The sequence below is a fragment of the Neomonachus schauinslandi genome, chromosome 6, assembly GCF_002201575.2.
Source record: "Neomonachus schauinslandi chromosome 6, ASM220157v2, whole genome shotgun sequence".
NCBI classification, from domain to species: Eukaryota; Metazoa; Chordata; class Mammalia; order Carnivora; family Phocidae; genus Neomonachus; species Neomonachus schauinslandi.
Window position 1 is genome coordinate 47,013,494 of NC_058408.1, and position 7,682 is coordinate 47,021,175.

At 40.9% G+C, this 7,682-nt stretch overlaps 1 pseudogene; it reads left to right on the plus strand.

Annotated features, from left to right (window-relative positions):
- The first annotated feature begins 6,035 nt into the window (after positions 1-6,035).
- On the plus strand, positions 6,036-7,300 carry LOC110573978 (annotated as a pseudogene).
- The last annotated feature ends 382 nt before the right edge of the window (positions 7,301-7,682 follow it).

Sequence of the window (7,682 nt, forward strand, 5' to 3'; positions counted from 1 at the left end):
CCCCCCTCACTGAAATGGACAGATCATCTAAGCAAAAGATCAACAAGGAAATAAAGACTTTAAATGACACACTGGACCAAATGGACTTCACAGACATATTCAGAACATTCCATCCCAAAGTAACAGAACACATTCTTCTCTAGTGCCCATGGAACATTCTCCAGAATAGATCACATCCTGGGTCACAAATCAGGTCTCAAGTGGTACCAAAAGAATGGGATCACTCCCTGCATATTTTCAGACCACAATGCTTTGAAACTGGAACTCAATCACAAGAGGAAAGTTGGAAAGAATGCAAATACATGGAGGCCGAAGAGCATCCAATAAAGAATGAATGGGTCAACCAGGAAATTAAAGAAGAATTTAAAAAATTCATGGAAACAAATTAAAATGAAAACACAACTGTTCAAAATCTTCCCATTACAGCAAAGGCAGTCCTAAGAGGCAAGTATATAGCAATACAAGCCTTTCTCAAGAAACAAGAAAGGTCTCAAATACACAACCTAACCCTACACCTAAAGGAGCTGGAGAAAGAACAGCAAATCAAGCCTAAACCCAGCAGGAGAACAGAAATCATAAAGATCAGAGCAGAAATCAATGAAATAGAAACCAAAAGAACAGTAGAACAGATCAACAAAACCAGGAGCTGGTTCTTTGAAAGAATTAACAAGATTAATAAACCCCTGTCCAGACTTATCAAAAAGAAAAATGACCCAAATCAACAAAATCATGAATGAAAGGGAAAAATCACAACCAACACCAAAGAAATACAAACAATTATAAGAACATATTATGAGCAACTCTATGCCAGCAAATTAGATAATCTGGAAGAAAGGGATGCATTCCTAGAGATGTATCAACTACCAAAACTGAACCAGGAAGAAATAGAAAACCTGAACAGACCTATAACCACTAAGGAAATTGAAGCAGTCATCAAAACTCTCCCAAAAAACAAGAGCCCAAGGCCAGATGGCTTCCCAGGGGAATTCTACCAAACATTTAAAGAAGAATTAATACCTATCCTTCTAAAACTGTTACAAAAAATAGAAATGGAAGGAAAACTTCCAAACTCGTTTTATGAGGCCACCATTACCTTGATCCCCAAACCAGACAAAGACCCCATCAAAAAGGAGATATACAGACCAATATCCTTGACGAACATGGATGCAAAAATTCTCACCAAAATACTAGCCAATAGGATCCAACAGTACATTAAAAGGATTCTTCACTGGGGGAAATCGGAGGGGTAGACGAACCATGAGAGACGATGGACTCTGAAAAATAAACAGGGCTCTAGAGGGGAGGGGGGTGGGAGGATGGGTTAGCCTGGTGGTGGGTATTGAGGAGGGCACATTCTGCATGGAGCACTGGGTGTTATGCACAAACAATGAATCATGGAACACTTCATCTAAAACTAATGATGTAATGTATGGGGATTAACATAAGAATAAAAAAAAAAAAAGGATTCTTCACCACGACCAAGTGGGATTTATCCCTGGGCTGAAAGGTTGGTTCAACATCCACAAATCAATCAATGTGATACAATACATTAATAAAAGAACAAGAACCATATGATCCTCTCAATCAATGCAGAAAAAGCATTTGACAAAGTACAGCATCCTTTCTGGATCAAACTCTTACAGAGTATAGGGATAGAGGGTACCTATCTCAATATCATAAAAGCCATCTATGAAAAACCCACAGCGAATATCATTCTCAATGGGGAAAAACTGAGAGCTTTCCCCCTAAGGTCAGGAACACGGCAGGGATGTCCACTATCACCACTGCTATTCAACATAGTATTAGAAGTCCCAGCCACAGCAATCAGACAACAAAAAGAAATCAAAGGCATCCAAATCAGCAAGAAGAAGTCAAACTCTCACTCTTTGCAGATGATATGATACTTTATGTGGAAAACCCAAAAGGCTCCACCCCAAAACTGCTAGAACTCATACAGGAATTCAGTCAAGTGGCAGGATATAAAATCAATGTACAGAAATCAGTGGCATTCCTATATGCCAACAACAAGACAGAAAAAAGAGAAATTAAAGAGTCTATCCCATTTACAGTTGCATCCAAAACCATTTACAGTTGCATCCAAAACCATAAAATACCTAGGAATAAATCTAACCAAAGAGGTAAAGAATCTATACTCAGAAAACTATAAAGTACTCATGAAAGAAATTGAGGAAGACACAAAGAAATGGAAAAACATTCCATGCTCATGGATTGGAAGAACAAATATTGTGAAGACATCAATGCTACCTAGAGCAATCTACACACTCAATGCAATCCCCATCAAAATACCATCCACTTTTTTCAAAGAAATGGAACAAATCATCCTAAAATTTGTATGGAACCAGAAAAGACCCCGCATAGCCAGGGGAATATTGAAAAAGAAAAGCAAAGCTGGCAGCCTCACAATTCCAGACTTCAAGCTCTATCACAAAGCTGTCATCATCAAGACAGTATGGTACTGGCACAAAAACAGGCACATAGACCAATGGAGCAGAATAGAGAGCCCAGAAATGGACCCTCAACTCTATGGTCAACTCATCTTTGACAAAGCAGGAAAGAATGTCCAATGGGAAAAAGACAGTCTCTTCAACAAATGGTGTTGGGAAAATTGGACAGCCACATGCAGAAGAATGAACCTGGACCATTTCCTTACACCACACACAAAAATAGACTCCAAATGGTTGAAAGACCTCAATGTGAGACAGGAGTCCATCAAAATCCTAAAGGAGAACACAGGCAGCAACCTCTTCGACCTCAGCTACAGCATCTTCTTCCTAGAAACATCACCAAAGGAAAGGGAAACAAGGGCAAAAACGAACTATTGGGACCTCATCAAGATAAAAAGCTCTTGCACAGCAAAAGAAACAGTCAACAAAACCAAAAGACAACCGACAGATTGGGAGAAGATATTTGCAAATGACATATCAGATAAAGGGCTAGTATCCAAAATCTATAAAGAACTTCTTAAACTCAACACTCAAAGAACAAATGATCCAATCAAGAAATGGACAGAAGACATGAACAGATATTTTTCCAAAGAAGACATCCAGATGGCCAACAGACATGTGAAAAAGTGCTCAACATCACTCGGCATCAGGGAAATCCAAATCAAAACCTCAATGAGATATCACCTCACACCAGTCAGAATGGCTAATTAACAAGTCAGGAAATGACAGATGTTGGCGGGGATGCGGAGAAAGGGGAACCCTCCTACACTGTTGGTGGGAGTGCAAGCTGGTGTAGCCACTCTGGAAAACAGTATAGAGGTTCTTCAAAAAGTTGAAAAATAGAGCTACCATGCGATCCAGCAACAGCACTACTGGGTATTTACACCAAAGATACAAATGTAGGGATCTGAAGGGGTACGTGCACCCCGATGTTTATAGCAGCAATGTCCACAATAGCCAAACTGTGGAAAGAGCCAAGATGTCCATCAACAGATGAATGGATAAAGAAGATGTGGTAAATATACACAATGTCAAAAGGAATGAAATCTTGCCATTTGCAACAACATGGATGGAACTGGAGAGTGTTATGCTGAGCAAAATAAGTCAATCAGAGAAATACATGTATCATATGACCTCACTGATAAGAGGAATTCTTAATCTCAGGAAACAAACTGAGGGTTGCCAGAGTGGTGGGGGTGGGAGGGATGGGGTGGCTGGGTGATAGACACTGGGGAGGGTATGTGTTATGGTGAGTGCTGTGAATTGTGCAAGACTGTTGAATCACAAACCTGTACCTCTGAAAACAAATAATACATTATATGTTAAAAAAAAGAAGAAGAAGAAGAAGAAGAAGATAGCAGGAAGGGAAAAATGAAGGGGGTGAAATCGGAGGGGGAGATGAACCATGAGAGACGATGGACTCTGAAAAACAAACTGAGCGTCCTAGATGGGAGCGGGGTCGGGGGATGGGTTAGCCTGGTGATGGGTATTAAGGAGGGCACATTCTGCATGGAGCACTGGGTGTTGTATGCAAACAATGAATCATGGAACACTACATCAAAAACTAATGATGTAATGTATGGTGATTAACATAACATAAAAAAAAAAGAACCAATTTTGGTATGCAAAACTTCCAGGGAGGTTTCAGAGGAGGGAACCATAGGGGCTAAAGGCAGACTGCCCCCCAAAATATGCCACTTTGGCACACTGATTATTTTGAATTAAAGTTACTAAGAGATGGCTACTGTATGAAGAACACTCTGATACTCCTTTATCTCTAGACAGCAAGAAATAAGTCTCCCATGTGAGAGGTACCCTTCTTATACCAGGTAGAGACATCCTAATCATCAGAGTTAAGGAATTCAGAGTCAAGAAGGCTATATAATCAAACCTTGTTACTTTTATTAATCTATTACCTCAACCCAAATGCTATTTAGAATTCTTTACTAATTAAGCTCCAGAACATAAGTTTTATTTGTCCTGCCAATTACTAACAGACTTTATGTTTCTTTGTATAAAACATAAAAAAGTTGCATGACTTGGTCATTTTTTGAGTCTCAATTTCATTATTGGTGCTCTGTATACACATAATAAAACTTCAGGTTTTTTCCTCCTTGTTAATCTGTCTCATGTCAATTTAAGTCTTAGACCAGTTAGAGGAATATTGAAGGGTAGAGAAAGACCAGTTAGAAGAATATTGAAGGGTAGAGAAATAAATTTTCCTCCCCAAAACCAGTAATCAATGCTGCCAGGTTTCTCTTAATGAAAGGTACCCTGACCAGCCTGCTCAGCAGTGCCCTGGCAAGGCAGTTCAGATTCCTCCAGATTTGCCCATAGGAAGAATATGCATGTTTGTGTAGATTAGGGCTTAGATTTAATCATATGTCATAGATCCCCAAGAGCCTGCTCTTGACACCTGGACCCTCCTGACATTTGGCCTCTTCCAGGTCCCTAGCTACCATGACCTACACAGGCCATGCATGCATAGTATGTACCTGTCAGCCAGCCTTGGGAAGCCAGAGCCCCCAAGGCCTGGGGAACATCAGCTGGCCCCAACCATCTGTATCACCTCTTGGGCAGTGAAAGTCAACCTCTGACAATATTTCTGAGGCATCAGCTTTAAACTAGTGACATCAGTCTACATTTGGCTGGCTTTCTGATGAAATCTGGAGTTCAGAAATGAAAGCTCCAAGATGTCTCTTACTACAAGCTACAACAGCCAATCTGCCTGCCATCACCCTGGCAAGGCAGTCCAGTTTTGTCCAGTGCTTCCTCAGTGTGAATATGCACATATGTGTAGATTAGGGCTTGGAAGCAGACAGATGACTTGTACTACTCCCATCACCAGGCTTCTACTAGAATGTTCCCTGTAATAAGTGCCTGGCTACCCTGACCTGCATGGCCCACACATAAACTATCTGCACCCCAACATCAAGGTTTTACAATAAAACATTTAAAACACAGTTGTGAACAACAGAAGGATAGTAATTAATATGACTCATTAACTAACCTTACCAAAATTACCTAAGAGGTGGTTTAGGGGTAGAATTGATCATATATTCATTTCTGAGGATCTCTGGAGACCTACTGAAGACTTAGTCCAGACAAAACTTAAAATTAAGGAATCTCCAGATGTTAGCCTGATCACCCAACCCAGTGAGTTATATTCTATATAACTATATACCCTTATTAGGAGCATGAAGTAACATGAATGCTGACAGGCAGAAAGGAAAAGTGCCTGCACAAAAAGTCATCTCCAGAGTAGGAAGAAACCCAGACTCCCTTGTTTCTAAGGGTACCAATCCACACCCCACGACAAGGATTATTTTAACACTTTGACCCTGGTAACTATAACTAGAAACTAGGCCCATACAAAAACAGACAAAACTACAACAAATGAGAATATATAACCAATCAGATTCACTGAAGAGCAAGCTTATACCAGACAAGAAATGATAAAAATTAGGCAGCAGGAAAAACAGGGGCCGCGCATGCAAAGCAAGTGCCGGTAGCTTCCCTGCCCCTCCCGCAACGCTTGACCCCGGGATCCCCCCGGCTTGCCTGCCCGCCATGGCCGACAAGGAAGCCTTTGATGACGCAGAAGAACGTGTGATCAACGAAGAGTACAAAATATGGAAAAAGAACACCCCTTTTCTTTATGATTTGGTGATGACCCATGCTCTGGAGAGGCCTAGCCTAACTGCACAGTGGCTTCCAGATGTAACCAGACTGGAAGAGAAAGACTTCAGCATTCACCAACTTGTCCTGGGAACACACACGTTAGATGAACAAAACCATCTTGTGATAGCCAGTGTGCGGCTCCCTAACGATGATGCTCAGTTTGATGTTTCACACTAGGACAGTGAGAAAGGAGAATTTGGAGGTTTTGGCTCAGTTAGTGGAAAAATTGAAATAGAAATCAGGATCAACCATGAAGAAGTAAACCGGGCTCGTTATATGCCCCAGAACGCTTGCATCATTGCAACAAAGACTCCATCCAGTGATGTTCTTGTTTTTGACTATACAAAACATCCTTCCAAACCAGATCCTTCTGGAGAATGCAACCCAGACTTGCATCTGCGTGGACATCAGAAGGAAGGCTATGGACTTTCTTGGAACCCAAATCTCAGTGGGCACTTACTTGGTGCTTCAGATGACCATACCATCTGCCTCTGGGACATCACTGCTGTTCCAAAGGAAGGAAAAGTGGTGGATGCGAAGACCATCTTTACAGGACATACAGCAGTAGTAGAAGATGTTTCCTGGCATCTGCTCCATGAGTCTCTGTTTGGGTCAGTTGCTGATGATCAGAAACATGATCTGGGATACTCGTTCAAACAATACTTCCAAACCAAGCCACTCAGTTGATGCTCACACTGCTGAAGTGAACTGCATATCTTTCAATCCTTATAGTGAGTTCATTCTGGCCACAGGATCAGCCGACAAGACTGTTGCCTTGTGGGATCTGAGAAATCTGAAATTTAAGTTGCATTCCTTTGAATCACATAAGGATGAAATATTCCAGGTTCAGTAGTTGCCTCACAATGAGACTATTTTGGCTTCCAGTGGTACTGATTGCAGACAATGTCTGGGATTTAAGTAAAATTGGAGAGGAACAATCCCCAGAAGATGCAGAAGATGGGCCACCAGAACTGTTGTTTATTCATGGTGGTCACGCTGCCAAGATATCTGATTTCTCCTGGAATCCCAATGAACCTTGGGTGATTTGTTCTGTATCAGAAGACAATATCATGCAAGTGTGGCAAATGGCAGAGAACATTTATAATAATGAAGATCCTGAAGGAAGCGTGGATCCAGAAGGACAAGGGTCCTAGATATGTCTGCACTTCTTGTGATTTTAGACTCCCCTTTTTTTTTTTCCTCTCAACACTGAGATTGATTTAACACTGGTTTTGAGACACAGACTTTGTTTGGCTATCCCTCTATGATAGGTACCATCCCATCAACAATGTTACTAGCCCAAACAGAGGATGTTTTCTAAATATTAACTGGGGGACTTGATTCAGTAAAGCCACAGACTTATATTTAAATTTTCTTTAGGAATTTTCTAGTAACAAAGGTCTAAAGTAGGCACAGAAAGGGGAATGTTATGTGTGGTTATTTTTCTTCTTAGGCTATATCCCCAAGTTTTTCAGACTCCTTTAAGTAAAGGCTAAAGTAAGGAAGGAGGTAGGTGTCTGAGCCATGAAGTATAAA